This window comes from Rattus norvegicus, chromosome 7, assembly GCF_021556685.1.
Source record: "Rattus norvegicus strain SHRSP/BbbUtx chromosome 7, alternate assembly SHRSP_T2T, whole genome shotgun sequence".
NCBI lineage: Eukaryota > Metazoa > Chordata > Mammalia > Rodentia > Muridae > Rattus > Rattus norvegicus.
Window position 1 is genome coordinate 59,092,001 of NC_141540.1, and position 21,114 is coordinate 59,113,114.

At 38.5% G+C, this 21,114-nt stretch overlaps 1 pseudogene; it reads right to left on the reverse strand.

The window, feature by feature from the left end:
• Nucleotides 1-2,873: 2,873 nt before the first annotated feature.
• Nucleotides 2,874-3,992, reverse strand: LOC148004680 (igE-binding protein pseudogene; annotated as a pseudogene).
• Nucleotides 3,993-21,114: the final 17,122 nt, after the last annotated feature.

Sequence of the window (21,114 nt, forward strand, 5' to 3'; positions counted from 1 at the left end):
ACTGTTGAAATTTTTGAGAAGTATAAGCTGGTCCATTGTCTGTCTTAAGGAGTTTGGGTTTACCCCAAGCACTCTACGCCTCGAGGCAATGTTGAATTGCATGTGAGGCCTTTTCTCCTGTTAGAGGTGTAGCAAACATAATGTCAGAGCATGTATCAATAGAAACATGCAAATACTGAAGTTTTCTAAAAGAAGGGATATGAGTAACATCCATTTGCCAAACCTGTAGCGGTCGGATTCCTCGTGGGTTAACTCCCACATGTGGTACAGGCAGGAATTGACAACAATTTTGACATTGGGTAACTATCTCCCTAGCTTCTTTTCTAGTCAAAGCAAATCGGCGGCGTAAAGTTTTAGCCGTCACATGAAATCGTCTGTGAAATTCTTTTGCTACGTCTAATTGAGGGGACAAGGCAACTGCAATCACTCTTGTAGCTTTGTCCGCTAGGTCATTTCCGCGAGACATTGGCCCAGGAAGGCCCGAGTGAGCTCTAATATGTGTTATGAATACAGGGGATTTCCTGCTGAGAAGGTTAGATTGAATTTGTTGAAAAATTTGAGCAAGTTTGCTGGAAGGCTTGATTAATCCAGCCACCTCAAGAACCTTAACTGTGTTAACCACATAAGAGGAATCTGACACAATGTTAAGCGGGCCTGGGAAGGTCTCGAGGACCTCTAGCACCACTAAACATTCCACAACTTGAGGTGAGGTTTCATTATACTGCTTAGATACTACCTTATTATTGACCACATAAGCACCTATACCAGTTTTTGACCCATCTGTATACACTATAACCCCATCAACAAGTGGTTTCTGAGACATTATGTGTGGAAACACAATGGCTTGGCTTAAAGCAAACTGTAGGATCGGGTGTTTTGGATAATGATTATCAATCTGTCCAGCAAAGGAAGTAACTAACACTGCCCAAGCATTTGAGGTAGCAGCTAATGTTTGAACCTAAATGGCTGTATATGGTACTATCAAAGTTTTGGGTTCTTTCCCAAAATGAGTAATAGCTGTCTTCAACCCGCGGAGTGCAAGCTGAGCAACCGCATCAGGATACCAGTCAATAATCTTAGCAGGAGATGCATTGGGATGGACCCATAATAAAGGCCCATCCTGCCATAAGACAGCTGTTGGCAATTGCATAGTCTTGAAAACACACAAGTCAAAAGGTTTGGTTTCATCAATGCGCTGCAGTTGAGCATCCTGTAAGGCTTTCTCTACAACTTGTAAGGCCTGGTTTGTAGCTGGCGTCAATGCTCTCGGAGAGGAGATATGAGAGTCCCCCTCCAAAATATCAAATAAAGGTTTCAACTCAGCAGAGGAAACCTTTAAAAATGGTCTCAGCCAATTTATATCTCCCAATAATTTTTGGAAATCATTTAAGGTATGTAAATGATCTCTACGAATCTCTAATTTCTGGGGAACTATTTTTTCAGGATAAATGACCGTTCCCAGAAATGAGCCAATTTCTGCAATTTGAACCTTTTCTGTAGCGACTTGTAGTCCCCATTGTCCCAATGTTTTGATTAATATGGGATATGAGGTCTGTAAGGTGGTTAAATCTTTGCCACATGCTAAGATGTCATCCATGTAATGAGCCAGCAACAAGGAAGGAAATTGCTTCCTTATAGGTTCAAGAGCTCGTTGTACATATAGTTGGCAAATAGTGGGGCTATTGGCCATGCCTTGAGGCAGGACCCTCCACTGAAATCTCTTATCAGGTTCAAGATGATTAATAGCTGGTATAGTAAATGTAAACCTCTGTCTGTCTTGTGGACACAAGGGGATAGAAAAGAAACAATCCTTAATGTCTATAATTATTATCTTCCATTGCTTAGGTAAAGCAGAGAGTAAGGGTAGGCCTCGTTGGATCGAGCCAAATAAACGCATCTGTGCATTAATGGCTCTCAAATCATGGAGAAGTCTCCATTTTCCTGATTTTTTCTTTATCACAAAAATAGGAGTATTCCATGGTGAAATGGACGGTTCTAAATGACCAAGCTGCAATTGTTCATTAACCAATTTAGTGGCAGCTTCTAATTTTTCAGAGGATAGATGCCATTGAGGAACCCATATCACTTCCTCTGTAAGCCAGGGTATGGGCATGGAACCCTCAATGGCACCTAGGAAAAACCCAGGTCCTGCCTTCCTATATTACCTTCTTGTGGAACCGGTTCTAATTTTCCCTGTTCCTTTTTTCCTAATCCCTTTCTAATCTCGACAGCTTGTCGAGAGTACTCGTTGGTCAATGTCAGACCTAGACCCTGTAAGACATCCCTCCCCCAAATGTTAACAGGAAGAGGGAGGACATAAGGAATAAACCTTCCTGATTGGCCTTCTGGAGCATGCCAAATCAAGGAGCGTGAGCTGACAGTGGGGCTGGCCTCATACCCTAGTCCTTGTAAGGAATGGGATGACTGAGTGACAGGCCATGCCTTAGGCCACCACTTAGAGGAGATAATGCTCTTATCAGCCCCTGTATCTAGAATTCCCTTAAAAGTTTTCCCTTCTACATTCAACTCTAAAGAGGGTCTGGAATTAAGGTCCATCATTAAATAAGCAGAATCAGTCCCGGAAGAGCCAAACTTCGCGGTTCCTCTAGGGACCCCGGAAGAAGGAAAATGATCATGTAAGCTTGGAAGAATAATCAACTGAGCAATCCTGTCACCTGGGGAAATGGAAAAAACGCCTTGAGGGCACGAACAGAGAACTTGAAGTTCTCCCGTGTAATCTTGATCTATTATTCCAGGGTGAACAATTAGTCCCTTTAAAGTTAAGGAGGACCGTCCCATAAAAAGGCCAACACTTCCCATGGGTAGGGGGCCTTTGTAGTTAGTGGGGACAGGTTGCACACCCATCAGTGGCATTAATATGAATTGGGTGGTGGAACAGAGGTCCACTCCTGCTGAGCCTCTAGTGGCTCTGCGAACCGTGGTGTCCGTCTGTTGTAAGCTGGAGTCCCATATGTTTTGGGGCCCTGAGACCTGGGGCCCAGATACCCGTTTTTTGGAATGTTTTCACCCTCTTCTGCCTGGGGAGGCCCGGGCTGAATAAGCCTGCCTCTGATATCTTTAACTGAACGACACTCACTAGCCCAATGATAGCCTTTCCCACACTTAGTACACAGTCCTGGTGCTCTCTTTCTAGTGAGGGCTCGACACTCCTTTTTCAAATGTCCTGGTTTGCCACAGTTATAGCAGACCTTGCGATCACCTGTACCTGAGCACTTTTGGCTCTGTAGGACAGCAGCCGCAAGGCCGGCATTAGTAAGCGGGCCTCCAAGTTCTCGGCAAACTCTCAGCCAGTCCTGTAATCCTTTGCTCTTCCTAGGTGTAATAGCTGCTCTGCATTCCTGTGTGGCTTGCTCATAAACCAGCTGTTCCACTAAAGGCATTGCCTGTTCAGGGTCTCCAAAGATCCTGTCTGTTGCCTCCATCATCCTAGCCACAAAGTCTGAGAATGGTTCCTGGGGGGCTTGTATGATTCTCGTTAAATGTCCCCCGGACTCTCCCTTCTTGGAAAGTGCCTTCCATGCCTTAACGGCGGCAGCGGAAATTTGAGCGTATGCTCCCCAGTCATAGTTAGTTTGATTATTGGCATATTGCCCTTGTCCTGTTAAGAGATCAAGCGTCTAGTCTCTCTGATTGCCTTCAGCAATGGCATTGACTTTGGCCTGTGCCTGAGAGGCATCATACCACAAGGCTTTCCATTCCACGTATTGTCCCATATTAGGGAGTGCAGCCTTCACTGTTGTCTGCCAGTCTCCTGGAGTCATGGCCAGAGTAGCAAGCCTTTCGACTTGAGCAATAGTAAAATTGGCACTAACTCCATAGTTACGGACCGACTCGGCAAGTTCTTTAATTTGAATATATTCTACTGGTGCGTGAACACGGTCTCCATCGGCGGTCTCAAACACCGGGAATGTCAGCTGCATCTTTTTCCGTTCCTCTTTAGTGAGGAAGGAATCTGAGTGGAATCTCTCCATATAAGATGGAGAGGCGCTGGGGCTTATAGGCCGGGAAACCACATGGTTTCCGCCTCCCACTTCCTTTTGTTTACCCAAGCTGTTAGCTCGTTGTTCATCTGGGTAGCATCTTTCTTTTTCACAGCGAGCTGCCTCATCTTCTAAATCCTCTCTCTCAGAGGAGCTAAGCTCCCTGAGCTATCAAGCTCTGAAGTCTTTGAGTCCTTTACCAGATAAAGACTTCCGCTTTTCAAGATCTCTTTCTCCTTCCTCTGTTTTATCTCACCTGGGGCGTTTTTTCCCCAATCTCTCTCTCCCGCGGATCTAAAGTCCTCGAGAGGGTCTCCTTTCTTAAGTGCACTTTTTCCCTTAAAACTCTTTAATTCGTTATCTAACCCTCTTTCTGACGCACTGTCTTGCCCTACCCCCAACGCTCTCCGCTTTGCTGTTACGGCTGGGCAGTTCCCACGCGACCTCTGACACCGTTTGGCGATAACTAGAAACTCAAAGGTCAATAGAAACAACCCGAGGGCTGCCAGAGCAACCACAGCGGCACCTGCCGCGTCCGGCAGGGGACTGAGCCGTAGTAGGTCAAGGCTCAACAAGATCTCTCAGAGTTTTACCTGCGTTCTATAGCTTCTGGATTTCTTCCGTGAAACGGAGGCTTCCCGTAGCGCCGACGATGCGATGGTGTGGCCTTTGTTCCCGGGTTTCGGCACCAAATATCCCGCGCGCGACCTCCCGCCGGAAAGAAGCACGCGGACATAGAAATCCTTGCTATATGTAAAACTTTATTTCTATCTTAAGGGGGAAGCCCCGCGCGCCGGCCAGGCGCGCCTATTTAACCCTCAGCCAGGCGCGCCTATTTAACCCTCGCGCACGCATCCACACCTGATTGGTTGTTTACTCATGATCTCATCAGGCACGCCCCGGAATGGGCAAAGACCTGGCACGAAGGCACTCTTGCACATGCGCACACAGTTAATCTCCGATAGGGAGTCGGCTGGCGCGGAGAAGGCTAGCGCCATCTTGTCTGACCTGGCCTTCCACGTGGGGCGCAGTGGAAGCCAGCACCAACTAGTGGTGGCGGATGTTATTGCGGCCCTTTACAATAAAGTACCTAGAATGCCTTCCACATATATTCTTTCAACTTTTCTTCTTCTGTTAATCTCAGATATTTTTCCAAGTTAGAATCTATTATATGTGTTTAAAAAGATAAGGAATTAAGTATTTATTTTTATGACAGTTGACAAATATAACATTATGTAAGTTAGTATATGGTAAATTTTCGTGAAATTTTATCAATGACTTTTTCAGATTAATACCATCCTGAGGAAAATATTGTTTTTGTTATCTTGGTTTTCAATTTCACTATGACTACAAAAGGACCAAATTAATTTATTATATATAAAACTCTTAATATCCAATATATCCCTACAAATTGTGCTAATTATGGGTCAAGCCAGACATAATCAATATACACATTTTCAATTTTTTTTCCTGATTTCAGAGGGGTCTCTTTGAGTGTGTGTCCTTGGGTGAGAGCGAGAGATAAAATTTATAAAAATAAATGAAAGTTACAAAAATACTTTGAAAAACTATAATCATAAAAAACACTGGCAGATTCTGTTGGAAGGTTAAAAATCTTAGTAAATTTTCAAGAAGGCATGGTATTAGTTCAAATTACCAAGAAGCAACCTGTGAGATGGTGACTAATTTACACGTGACTTCTTTTTTTTTTTTTTTTTTTTGGTTCTTTTTTTCGGAGCTGGGGACTGAACCCAGGGCCTTGCCCTTCCACGTGACTTCTTAAAGAATGCTTTCAGAAACTAGTTAGAGAAAGGGAGAGTAGGACAGAAGTCATGGATGGTAAACCGCTAATGTAGCTTTGGGGAATGAAGTGTGCCTTCACGTCTAAGCTCTGCGAGAGCTGCCTCAGGGAAACTAACTCCTAAACCCTTCCTTCCTCACGGACTCTTCCAGGGCAATTTTCTGACCTAACACTGTTTCTAAGACAAGAGTACCAGGAAAACAAAAGAATAGAATAGAAAAGAAGGGGAGGGTAGGGGAGGGGAGGGGAGGGTAGGGGAGGGGAGGGGAGGGGAGGGGAGGGCAAGGTAAGAAGAAAAAAACTGTTATTAGTCTATTACACCAGGGGATTTAGTCTGTGGCACTTAGTTTACACTTTACCTTTTCCAGTTTTCTGTCAACCACATGATAAACAATCATAGGCACAAGTTGTTTGTGGAACAGAGCAAACATTCACCTATCAAGGCTCAAAAATAGATGAGCAAAATAATGCAGGGAAAGCCCCTCCTTTTGGTATTGGGATTGAAACCTGGGTGCTTCAACTGGGGCCTTAAAGTTGTTGCCCTTTCCAAAGAAGTATCTGTTGTTCCTGGGAGCTCAAAAGAGAATAAATCAGAACACTTTTTCAAGAGAAGGCAAAAGAAGATTAGGATAGGTACAGAGAACAATACAAACAACTCAAGCGAACACAAGCAGAGTAGCTACCATGCAGTCTGACCTCTCTCTGGAGAAAATCTCCGAGAAGTTCCAACGGTATTCTGGGCCTCAGAGAAACATGGAGAAACGTTGAAGAATGTGAAGTGAGCCTTGTCTTTTCTAGCCAGACTTCTCAGAGAAAGAAGGAATAACTTTTAATGTTTGGAGTCTATTGTATATAATGGAAGAGAAAAATTTAAAGTGAAGTTATAGTCACAGTATTCTCATTATTTCAGTAGTTGTTCTGTGGACCTTAAAACAATATGGATGCAAGGGGAATGTTCCATATCAAATGACATAAATAAGATATTGAAAGATAATTGTGGCAGAATTTCATTCACAGTCCATGTCAGTTGTTACATCTCATAGTTGTAGAGTGAAGAAAGTCTGTAGCCAGGGGCTAAGAAGTTTCGAAGAGGGACATTTTGATCAAAGGATATCACATTACTACATTGAAATAGTAGTTTAGGAGCAAGTTTAGCTACACTGTTTGGTCTCCCTGTGGGTCACCGGCTTCCAGCTACCTACCTAGAAGCTCTTTGGATCGGTGAATCACACACACACACACACACACACACACACACACACACACACACACACACACACACACAAACATTCTTTTTGAAAAATCTTAGCTAGCTCAAAGGCTGGGCAATTCCTATCTTCTGCCAGGCTATCATAGAATTCCCTGCAGTACTCCTGACTCAACACCTTCTAAATCTATGATCTGTATTTGCTGCCTGTTCCTTCTGGTTGGCCCTGTAGTCTTTTCTGATCAAGATGCTTTTGGGCAGCCCTTTTTGGGGAGCCACATTCCTTCTCACCTACATTTTGCAATATTTTCCTTTGCAGCTCTAAATCTGACCCATGTCTTTCCTAAACATGGCAATTCTCCTTTCCACTCTTCCAGTTCCTAGCCCGTGCAATCTAAAAGTTCCACCCATCTCTCCCTCCCAGCCATTGGCCGTTGGCTCTTTACTTATTGATCAAAACTCAATGGGACACTAAGAACTTCTGCATTTGGACACACAAATTCCTGACTAATTCAAAGCATTAGAACTAATCCCCAGCATAGTAGGACAAAGTTTAAACATCTATTTTATTTTATTTTATACAGTTAATACCAATATATTAATTTTACAAATCTACAGCAAATACTAAAATATTCTTCTTAGAAAATACTTTAATATGTACTTTCATGTCTTTGCTAATTACCCCGTGATAGCACTTCATGATGCATATACACCTTCAAACATGATCATATTTTATAAGAATTAATGAAACATTTTATGCTCTAAAAATAATTTTAGAGTTTGAAATTGAGAAAAAGGAGTTTAAAATATTCAAATAAAGGAACATGTGAATTCAGTGGAACCTAATCCTCCAACCTACGCTTTGGGCCACTAAACATTGTTGAAAAATCCCTGGCTACAATGACGTGAAAAGTATTCAAGTAGCAACAAGGAAGAGTTGAATGCAGTGCCTGATGTGTCGCTAAGAGAATTACCCAAGGAATATAGAGTCATCGTGTCTGTTAACACTATAGTCAACAGAACAATACAATATTTCTTACTATGCAATCTCTCTCTCCATATGTGTGTGTGTATATATATATATATGTGTGTGTGTGTGTGTGTGTGTGTGTGTGTAATCATTACATATTCATTTATTCCATATATACTTATATAATTTGACTGAATTAATTACCCTAACTAGACATTAGATATTAATATACATACTTCACTTCACTATTTAAAATCTTCCAATGAGAAGCTGAGGAGGAGGGTAACCCTTTAGGAAGGCTAGCATTCTCAACTAACCTGGACCCCTGGGATCTCTCAGACACTGCGCCACCAACCAGGGAGCCTAAACCAGCTGATATGAGGACCCCAACACATAAAGAGTAGAGGACTGCCAGGTCTGGGTTCAGTCAGAGAAGATGCACCTAATCCTCAAAAGACTTGGGGCCCCAGGGAGAGAGAGGTGTGATGGAGTGGAGGGTGGGGACATCCTCTTGAAAACATGGGTAGAGGAGAGGAGGTGTGGTATGTGAAACAGTTGGATAGTGTACCAGGATGGGGATCAAGTCTAGACTGTAAAAAAAGATTAAAGGGCCAAGAAAAAGAAAAGAAAAAAAAAGAGTAATGCTCTAAAAAATAAAATAAAATCTCCCAATGTGAAGAAAAAATGGAAAGATAAATCAAACAGAATAAGAGCTCTCAATGAATTAATCTCAAACATACTGGAATCTTAAATCACAATACTGGGGTGTGGAATTTATTGCTAGATGAATGGATCCATAAGATGTGATAAGGAAAAATGTGGGTCACTGCATGGAAAAAATACTAGCCTTTATCATTAACCTTGCTTTAAAGTCCATTTAAATATAAAATATATCCAGTATTTATTCCAAACTTTCATTCCACAAAAGAGAAGGACATTATGCCTTCAAGTATCATTACCACAGTAAAGAGGTGGTAAGCAGACCTTCGGAGGTATGAGTGCCTACTGTTGCAGAAGCAGAGGCGTAGAAGGCAGCGTATTATGCTGATGAACATAAATGCTGCTTAGGAATTTTAGGATTAAAAGTCATTTTATAAATGGTGATGAATCATTAAATAATTTCATTCCCATGGAATCTTATCAAAGCATCATTTGTTATTGTCTTTTCTTAAACTGAGACATTTTTAATCAATTAAATAGCTGGGCTTTTATTGCTTTAACTGAAAAAGAAATCCATTATTTTTCCTGATTTCATCTATCACCATGACAAAACTAAAGACCACTCTTCCATTGCAACTGGTTTTGTTCGTATAAAAAAAAAAAAAAAAGCAGTAACAACTGCCAAAACCATAGGCACCTTTGCATTAATATATTAATAAATAATCACCCCCTTTTTGATTCCAGCATGCTCTCATACAGTCCTTCAATCTTTATGTTATCATGAGTACTGAAGAGCAAGACCACAACAATCACTCAGAAAGATGTTGTGGGATATGGAGGTTTTGTCTGTTTGTTTGTTTTTCCATTCAACATTTCATGGGCTGAATATAGACAGCCAGAGGACCTACCATTCACGCATTGAGTCATCGTTGTGTGCTCTTGAAGGTGGATGTAATATGATTAGTTGTTTTAAGTTCTTGCTATATTACTTCTTTCCCAATGATAGATTGCAGTCAGGAATTATGAGATAAATTATTCTTTTCCTGTAAAGTTGCTGTTGTTGGCATATTTTACCACATCAAAGAGAAACAAACTATGGCATCTACCATGACTTTTAATATTTTTCTCAAATATGCTTAGATTTAAAATTCTAAAAGCATAAATATACTGACCTGCTTTTTAATACTGCTGGATGGATTCTTCCTGGTGTCTATACTTAATTTATAAAATACTCATTCAATTAACATGTCTTCTATGATGTAGATCCATGTCCATCTTAGTAACCAAAGGCATTTATTTGAGGAATGAACTTAATTTCTCTCACATTAAGGTCTCTAATATCATGTTCTTATATCTTACCTTTTTTTAAAGATTTATTTATTATTTATATGAGTACACTGTCGCCGTCTGCAGACACACCAGAAGAGGACATCGGATCTCATTACAGATGGGTGTGAGCCACCATGTGGTTGCTGGGAATTGAACTCGCGACCTCTGGAAGAGCAGTCGGTGCTCTTAACTGCTGAGCCATCTCTCCAGCATATCTTACCTTTCTTAAATAAATCCTCTTACTCTAAATTTATTTCTTAGTTGAATGTTATAGGATTAAGGAAGACTTCCCTAAACACAAGACTTAGTCAGATTATTTGAGCTGAATTTGAACATTTTAGGATCTGGGGACAAAATTACAAAAGACAAGTCATAAAGAATAAGTTGAAATTATAAGAAAGCCATAGCTATACATACTCAACTGAAATTTTTGATTTAACCTAGAAATATTGCTGAGCCTGTAAATTTGTAAATATGAAGGAAAATAAGGCTTAGAGATGTCTCTCACTCTTTCAGTAGTCTTTTTGATGTTTGTTCAGTCTTTTTTTTTTTTTTGCTTTGCTTTAATTTTTTCTCATCATTGAGATGGGCATTGTTTTCAACACTGTTTTGAAATTAATTAAATAATCATTAATATAAGTTATCACAGTTATTATGTTACTCTGCTTTGTACAGTGAAGGAGACAAGTCATCTTCCTTTAAAAAATAGAAAAATCTAATATCATGTCTTCTTTAGCTTGGTTAGATTAAAAAAATAAATCACTGAATTTCACATGGTCTATTACTTTTCTTCCATATTTGGTAGCTCTTCTTTTAGACATGTAGATATCTAATTGTCTAATTATCACCATTCACATATTTAAAGAAAATGAGCTCAATAATATCTAACCAAAAGTAATTAAATTGCTTTTGATTTTAGTAACATAAACTGTTTTAAGATCAACATACTATAGCTCAAGAAAGATGTCGTTGATCCTAAATACATTCCTATTCCTTCCATAAATAAATAGTGTTAGTGGGTTTATTTTTGTTTTAAGGATATACTTTTTGCATGGAAAGTTAACGCCCAAGTTAATTATCACTAGTGCAGGATTGCTTGATATATTTTTAAATCCAAGAGAAGAGGAGAAAAACTTAGTTAACAAATGACAAATTTGAAAAAGTAGTTAACATTTTCTACATAGGTCAAAGTGACAAATGTACTCAGTGACGTGTGCTTAATGTGCTAGTGATCAGTGCAAAGAAAAAAATCAAACCTGGCTTTCACAATCAATGTCTTTTGTGAGTAATCTGCAAAATGATTTCAATAATGGCTATATTAATCTGCATTCCCATCAGCAGTGAATAAGAGGTTCGCTATCCTGATATAATTCTAACATTTGTTGTCAGAATTCTTGATGACAGTCATTCTGACTAGATAAGATGGTATCTCTTCAAAGTTTTAATGTACCTTTCTGAAGTCTAGTGATGTCAAAGCTTTTAAAAATAGTTATTTACCCTTTGGTTTTCATCTTTTAAACTGTCCATTTCATTACCTATGTATTGGCTGGCAATATATATATATATATATATATATATATATATATATATTTCTGGATATTAATCCCCTGTCTGAAATACAACTCATAAAGATTTCCTTCAATTCTTTGAGTTCTCCTGACAGTTTATTTTTCCATGCAGAAACATTTCAATTTCACACAGTCTCATCTGTTATTCTTGGGGCTGTTTGCTGGGCTACAGAAATTTGGCTTAGGAATCCCTGCATATTCCTTGTCTTCCAGAGCATTGCCTATGTTTTCCTCTAAGGCCTTGGCATTTCATGTTATAAATTTTTGAATGTCTTCAGCTTGATATTTTAAAGACAGTGAAAAGAAAAGATAGTATCTCTGTTTCGTCTTCTGCATTGATGTTCAGCTACACCAGCACCATTTATAGAAAAGGCTACCTTTTCCCTCTATATATTTCTGTCATTTTTGTTAAAGATCCATTGCTTTTTCCATTTATTTGCAAGTCCTCTAATTTGACCCACTAGTAACTGTGTGTTGTGCTGTTCAAGCTCTATAATGGAGTGAGATCAGACATTAGAATATCTTTAACTGTGTTCTTTCTACTCAGGAATGATTTGGCTATTGGTGGTCTTGTGGTTCCTTATGAACTTATGAATTTTTGGATATTATTGAGATATGTTAATTCTGACATCAGAATTTTTGTGACTCTTGCACCAAATATGTAGTGTGATGGAATCATCTAAGTTATTTATTTGTATCACTGTTCATCTTTGTACTTAATAAGAAATGTTATGTCCTAAGTGTATCCTATAAGATGAGAAGCTGATACTATTCCTATTGCTGTTTTTAAGGTTATGATCACCTGTCAGCATTATGCTGAATAAAGATTCCCATGCATTTGTAACATTCCTGGCTATTGTAAGAGTGGTAAGATTGCTAAATTGTCAAAAGGTCATAGCTATTTCACTGAAGCTAATATATTCTCACTAGGAAGCAACATTACTCAGGTAACACTAAGGAAGAAGGGACGATACTACTGAAAGTAATTTGTACTTCCTTTAACTTTCACTGCATTCACTTTAGAGACTATTGTAAGAGATTTATTAGATATAATACTATTAGGATCTTCTTTGCTTAAGCTATAGCTGTTAAAATGCCACTGAAACTTTTTATAATTGATCTCTAGCCTAAAACTTTTCAACTTACAGTTTGCATATATAGGTATGTGTGTTTGTGAACGTGTTTTCCACTCACTATCCTCAAAAAAGAATATATATATATCACAATATAATATATAAATATATTTATATGGAATATATGTAACTTGCTTATTTGCTGCACAACACTTATTCTATCACATAGATTCTCATATCTATTTTCAGAAATCAGATTGCAATAATAGAGATTGCTTTCGTGAGCAAGTATTTTGTACTGACAACCTTACTAAAGTAAGATAGTAAAATAAGATTTTGATGCTTTCGTTTAAAAATATTTGTATACCATGGTGAAAATGATTATGCCAATTTCACTATAGGCTCTGAAATTTTAGTTTATATTCTGAGTTATGTGGCATGATGTTCCCCATATAGAGCCTCCCCCTAATCCTCAGAACCTATGACTGCATTGTATTGTGCAGTAAGAGAAAACTGAGGTTGCCCATAGAAGATGGTTATTAACTATGTAAGCCTGAGAAAAAGGATATGGTTGAGAATATTATGAGTGACCACAATGTAGTAGAAAGTATATTTTTAAAAAAGAGACAAAAAGAACAGTGTTTTTAATTAGTAGACATTGGCTATCTTGGTTTCATAAAACCAAGATGGTTGGTTGGTTGGTTGGTTGGTTGGTTGGTTGGTTGGTTGGTTGGATGGTTGGTTGGTTGGTTGGTTGGTTGGATAGTTGGTTGGTTGTTTGGTTGGTTGGATGGTTGGTTGGTTTATTGGTTGGCTGGTTGTTTGAGGGTTGGTTGTTTGGATGGTTGATTGGTCCTTTGGGTGGTTGGTTGTTTGGATTGACGATTGCTTGGTTGGTTGGTTTCACAAATTTTTGTTGAAGAGAGTGGTTTGGTGTATTATATCCAAGTAAGCAAAACTTGTTCCTTCCAGTAGTTTATATATTTTTAAAAAATTCCTATCATGTTTACAAGCAGTAAGCTTTGTTATTACAATAGAAAAGCATGGATACACACACGTGCGCACGTGCGCATACACACACACACACACACACACACACACACACACACAAATCTTCCTGAGAGTACTCTTGATTGGATAAATCACAAATTGGTTAATCTGTCAGGAAATGTTTCCAGAGATTTGAGGATCTTATTACCATGAATTCATTCTGCAAGAGCCATTGCTGGTAATCAGGTACCAAACTACTTTCTGACAGTGGTAATTAATAATACAGATTTGTTCGTTGTCTGGCTAAATTATCAATGTGTTTTTGTCCTTTTTCAAAGGCATCTTTTGAACGAGTAAACATGAAACAATCTATTACAAAGTGTGTCATCCAGCACCATACAATCTAATGATTTGAGGAAAGGAGATTCTCACTAGTCTTAAAAATTAATTTTGCTTGTAATCTCTGTTAAAAAGATAGACTTGGAATGATAGGTGAAGATATGCTGCATTATTTTTGAAATCTTTCATTTCATGTCCTGTCAAAGGTGCTAGAAATGCACTAAGAAATAAGAATGTTTAATTCAACACAAGAAAGCAATATCACTGGAAATTAACATCTGCCTCTTCTCTCATTAGCAGCCTGTCTTGTCAAAATGATATGTGCCTTCAAACTCAAACATTTTAAGAGAGAAAATAGCCATCATCGAAAATTCTCACCGACCAGCTGCAGCAATGAATATCCATACAAACTGTCCAACTGGGGCCAAGGTTGCAGAAGTGAGTCCCAGCAATGAATTTGTAGCTGTGCATGCCTCCTAGCAACTGTTTCCATAGTTATGCAAAAAAACAGTACTGTCTCTCCACCTTTGTTTCCCCTCTCATTAAGCATAATTTTACTCAACAGCAAAGACTAATAAAGCAGAACCTTTTCATGAACTCTAGATTTCTGTTAATGCCTTTGGCATTATCACAGTATAGGCAGCTTCTATAACAATTGCACATTCATAGTGAACAATCTGAGTGGCTAAAAAAGGTAATTATTTCTTTTTTTATTATTATAGTGGGTCAATTAAGGGAAATGTAGGACTGTAGCTTTCACAGGTAGAGTATAGAATCCAATAGAAGGTCATGTTGCCTTGTCATAGATGCAATTCATTGGGTATGTCATAATCTATTATAGCAAAAGTAATAAGAGCTGTCTAGAAGGAAATAGTTACATTTATGGACTTTTATATGCTAAAAAATATACGGTTCATTGTTATGTAGTAAAATAATCTGCCTAGCCATATAAAAAGAGCATAAATATTACCTATGACTATTGAATTTACATAGCTCACCTTTTTAACCAACATGTGTGTGTGTGTGTGTGTGTGTGTGTGTGTGTGTGAGAGAGAGAGAGAAGAGAGGTATCTCCATTATCCACTGGTGTGTGCCCAAACCACTAGTGAATGCTTAAAATCATGATCAAATGTGAACTTTCACACACACACACACACACACACACACACACACACACACACACCTGAACTTTCTGTTCAAATAATAAATATCAGTCAATTATCAATATATGGACAATTTCATGTTTCTTCTCTAAATTCGTCACTCCTTGTTGATCATCATACATTCTGGCCTTCATAGAGTCTATCCTTGACAGCCCATTTAGAGATGGAAGGTATTTAATATCTAGATCTCACTGCCCTGGAGGAATTTATATGTACAGTGAGATTTTCTTCACTCCCTGCTGAACTCTCCTCTTGAACTTGCTCCATGTTCCATAACTTAAAATCTCCCTACATGTGAGGTAAGGTCTATCTAATTCAATGTCCTATTCTACATTCATTTTGGGTTACATTTTTGGTTTAATCAACTGCCATTTCAAGGTGACATGTATGTAAATCCCACCAAGGCTTTGGGAAAGCATCATGAAATGTGTAAGAGTAAAAACAAAGTTTTGTGTCCTCATTACCCAGCAGTATAGTAAGTACTGTACTAAGTTCTTCCCTGTTCCTCCATCTCTCCTTTTGAGACTCTCACTCTTGTTCCACAGTCTTCAAAGCAAGACAGTCGAAGTTTACAATTACGCTGAACATTGCTTTAGTAGCTTCTTGGCCATTTGACGTTCCTCAATTGAGAATTCTTTGTTTAGCTCTGTACCCCATTTTTAATAGGGTTATTTGATTCTCTAGCGTCTACCTTCTTGAGTTCTTTGATATTTTGGATATTAGCCCTCTATCAGATTTAGGATTGGTAGAGATCTTTTCCCAATCTGTCCGTTGCCATTTTGTCCTAATGAGAGTATCCTTTGCCTTACAGAAGCTTTGCAATTTTATGAAGTTTCATGTGTCGATACAGGGGTGAATGCTCACAGCCAACCATTGGACTATGCATGGGGACCTCAGTGGAGCAGTTAAAGAAAGGTCTGAAGGAACTCAAGGGGTTTGCAACCCCATAGAAAGAACAACAATATCAACCAACTACACGCTCCAGAGCTCCCAGAAACTAAACCACCAACCAAAGAGTACACACGGAACCACCCACGACTCCAGCCGCATATGTAGCAGAGGATGGCCTTGTCAGACATCAATGGGAGGAGAGGCCCTTGGTCCTCTGAAGGCTTGATGCCCCAGTGTAGGCGAATGCCAGGGCAAGGAATCAGGAGAGGGTCGGTGGGTGCGGGAATACCCTCACAGAAGCAGGGTTGGGGGAGTGGGGATAGGAGATTTGTGGAGGGGCTGTGCTATCTCCAGAAAGTGGATAACATTTGAAATGTAAGTAAATAAAATATCTAAATTTTAACAAAAGGATTATGCTGAGGCAGGAGTTGGTGGGCAGGTGGGTGACCACCCTCTTGGAGACAGGAAGAGAGGGAGGAGATAAGGGTTCATGGAGGAGAAACCGGGAAGGGGGATAATATTTGAAATGTAAATAAGTTAATTAATTAATTAATTAAAAATGAATGTAAGGATAAAAAGTTTGCCTACTTTGATTGCACAGCATGAAACATTTGACTCAGCATGAAAGTCTGAAACCTAAAAATCTCACATCACTCTGATTGAACCTAAGTGTTTTGTTTCTGGTCTCTATAATTCCCCTAGATTTAATATCCCTTAGAGGGCTTTGGTAATCTAATGATGGAGATTCAGAGGCAAAGTCGTTGTTAGGAGAATCATGGCATAGATTTTATCCAGCATGCTTCAGCAGGTTTGACTGTTACTCAATTTCTAGTAACTGTTACCTTCCAAGGTATTGTTGGGACTAAGGGGCATGTTAATGTTATTCAATCCTTACATGTAATATTCATATATAACAGCATCATTTGTGCTCCGTGTTCAACAGTTATAATTTCTCAACATTTGACATGTGAAAAGGGAAGAAAAATTAGAAGCATAAGAAAAGAAAGATGAATGAGACATGTAGTTTGTTTGTGCTCAGTTAACATTACTCATTTTTGTTTCTGTTAGCATGACTCTATCCAAACATATTGCATGGTACAGATTCTGTAATATTAATGATCTATACTCCTACCTATCTGTGGGTAGGCTCATATTTTTTAATGTTTTCCACCTGTGTGATATCTTTAAAGATATCTTGATATCTTTAAAAAGTTGCATTTAGTGAAGTTATATTTGGGAAACTATTTTCTGTAACTCCTTTTCTCAGCTCTTTCCACCTGCTGGAAGTGTAGCTTCCAGGGCATATGTGAAATATTGGACTTGATTCTCATTATCACCTGCTAATTACCTACTGTGAAGAATGTGTTACCTGATAATGACACATTGTAAAACATTGATCTACAATTTCCCTGGAACATGTAGGGATCAGATCAGTGTGAATGTCTTGTTTCAGCAACATGGGTTTTACAAAACAGGGAGATGTTTTAGGGCTAGCTAAAGACCATGAGGAGTCCTCTATACCCAAAATTGCTATTTTTTTCTCTTCTGTATGACCATGGTGGCTGAAAAATAATGTTTATGTGGAGTCACTAAGATACAATTCATTAGGGGTTGGGATTTAGCTCAGTGGTAGAGCGCTAGGCCCTGGGTTCGGTCCCCAGCTCCAAAAAAAAAAAAAAAAAGATACAATTCATTAAATAAACACAGCAAACAAAGTGACGCCTTTTATTTCCACTTCCCAAAAGTCATGAGACTCTTTCTACTGAAAATATTTATGACTCAATTAATATTTAGCACAATTCCATGTGCTCACACCAAAAAATGATTTTGTTAAAACCTTCATATCCTATCAGTATTCAACCCAAAAGAGATAGTAGCAATTTCAGAAAATGGTATCTTATTTTTCAAATGAAAGAGAGTCTAATATATTCAAGTCAAGATGAAGAGATTTGGAGATTATTTTACTCACATACTTAAACCATAAAGCTTAGATGTGTAGCATTTAAAATAATGAAAGGACTATTAAATATTTCCTGGGGAAAAACAAAGATAAATTACATTGGCATTTGTATGTTTTGTGAAAGTTTACTAATATTCAGTCATGATTTATTCAGTTACTAAAAGCAGAGCTGTATCAATAACAACATAAATTAAAATATAAACAAAAAGGACTTTGCCAACATTTCTCATTTTTATCAACTAAATCAATAAATGACTGAAATCTTGGAATAAACATCAATTCTCTAGCCAGAATAAATGCCCAAGTTACACCCACACCCAAGAAAACAAATATACTGTCATGCCACAATGACACTTGGGGCTGTTGTTCCACTCTTGCCCCCTGGTGGACAAGCATGTTTATTGCTGGGTTTTACTTAGAGCCTGTCTATCTGGAAGGTTTACAAAGATGACTGGATCCTTTGAAAGTGAATTTAAGACGATGTTCCTGACAAATTGTATTCATGTGCATCTCATAAGCATTCCTTAATGCCTTATAATTTGGATGGTATTGACTACGTGCTTTTATCAATATTTTATCAATCTAAAAATATCTCGGTAATGAGATTCTTTGTTGTTATATTTTAAGATGTATTAGCATGGCAGTTTGTGTGAGGGCAATTTGACTTCCCACTCAAACTTTCCAATTCGATTTGTTTGAGTTCCTCTCTAGAAATCTGTTCCCAAGTTCAAAACTGATGCTAGTGCTGTAGACTGTCTCACACACTGGAGAGGTGATCTGCTTCATTCAGAATGCTGGAGTAAAGCCGGAGAGGGAGGATTTTGAGCATTCTTCCTGCTAACTCGGTTTTGAAATTATTTTTGGACTTTGTTTTAGTTGTGGATGCTTCAAAATGTAAAATACAAAATTCACTACAATTCTTGAACTGATCATGAGCCAAATGTAAATAAAAGAATAGAAATATTGCCTTCTGTAGCAGTCTTCTTCCTTCTATGAAATTTTACATATGATGCAATATCATTAGTAATTTGTGTCTTATTTTTCAGCAATACTTATTAAGAAAGCTATGAACTACCAAAAGATCTGCTGACTACTTTGATATTGCATAGCACATTAATATATGGGCCTCTGTCTAGTCAGTGTAGCACTAACCAACTGATGTAGGTCTTATAAGAAATGTATTTTAAAATAAAGTTTAGTCCCTGCACCACTCTTTATCCTTGTATTTTCTCCCATGAGTATTTCATTCTTCCTTCTAAGAAGGACTTAAACCTCCACACTTTGGTCTTCCTTCTTCTTGGCTTCACACGGCTGTGATTTTTTTTTCTTTTGGGCTAATAATCGCTTATCAAGTTTATACCATGTGTATTCTACTACTCCACCTGAGGATCTCTCCTATATGCAGCCAAACCCAGACACTATTGCTGATGCCAAGAAGTACTTGCTGACAGGAGCCAGATATAGATCTCTCCTGCGAGGCTCTGCCAGCACCTTACTAATACAGATGAAAAGGATTGCAGCTAATGATTGGACTGAGCATGGGAACCCCAATGGAGGAGTTAGAGAAAGACTGAAAGAACTGAAGTGGTTTGCAAACCTATAGGAAGAACAACCATATCAACCAACCAGACCCCACCATAGCTCCAATGGACTAAACTACTAACCAATGAGTACTAACATGAAGTAAACCATGAGTAAACTACTAACATGAAGGGACCAATGACTCCAGCCACATATATAGCAAAGGATGGCATTGTTCAACATTAATAGGAAGAAAAGTCCTTGGTCCTGTGAAGGCTCATTTCCCCAATGTAGTTTAATGCCAAGGCATTGATAAGAAAGTAGGTAGGTGGGAGTTAGAGCATCCTCAAAAAGCAGAGGAAGGACAAGGGAGTATGGTAGAGGGGAGGAATGGGATAATATTTGAAGTGTAAATACATAACATATCCATGAAAAATAAAATTAAAAAACCAAGTACTTCAAAAATAATAAAGTATAGTTATTATTATATTAGTTTACTCTTCTGTGCATAATTGACTTGGAGTTATTGGAGTGAAATCACCAGTATGGATTAACCAGTACAAAAATGTGAATTGCTTTTATTAGCTTTGATCCTGGACCCTTGAGTAAAACAGGCACTATCTTACTTCTTTGAACTACACTTGCATGTGTATGCTTACACATAATATTTTCTGAAATAATATGTAATCACAAGAAATTTTATAGTAGCCTTTATATTGGTGGTGGCTCACACCATTACTCCCAGCTCTTGGGATATGAAGGTAGGCACTTCTTTGAGTTCCAGGCAAGACTCCTCTAAAGAGTTAGTTCCAGGACACCCAGGGTGACACAGAGGAATCTTATTTCACAAAACAAACCTTGTTTCTTGAAAAAAAGTTAATAAGAATAGGACAGAACTTTTGGCAAAAAGCATATGGGTAGAAAAATTAGGGTTAGAATTATCTACTGTCCATCATCATGTTTTCTTCTTAATATCCCAGAAGAGTCAGAGTTCTGTAAAAGAGACATGTAGGATTCAGTGATGTGCACCCACCTCCTCCCAAAGACCCTTTCCCTCTGAGGTCATTGCCTTCAAGAATCACTTCAGCTGAAAAGTGTTCTCTCTTTCTTCTTTTGCTAGGGCATATAATATTCAGAAGACTTAAAAATGTCAACAACCAGAACAACAAAAATCTATTGACCTGCCATGGAAATAAATTGTGAAAAGCCGAGACCTTCCGAGATCCTCAAGTGCTGAACTCAGGCTCTGGGAAGAACATCTTCATTGTACTTCCCTATTACCCCAGACTTGCTTCCTCACTTCCTCTCAAAGACATTCAGCTCAAGGGTACGTGCTATAAATTTTGACCACTAAGCTTTAGAGCAGAGTTGGTTTTCCAAAGAACCTTTCCTTCAAATTAGGAGAGTAGAGGAGAGCATTGGCAGAGCAATCAATACCGTCAGAAATTCTATTGGCTGGTGATCTACAAAAGCTGATTTTTTATGCTATCATATTTTATCACAAAGATGTATCTAATTAATTAACAAATTAGCCATATTGCCAATCCGAGCATGGAGACCCACAGTCCTTAAGCTTTACCTTAGTGGCAATATCCCATTAGATGTATTTAACTTAAGCCAAAGGGAATAGGATAGAGTTGA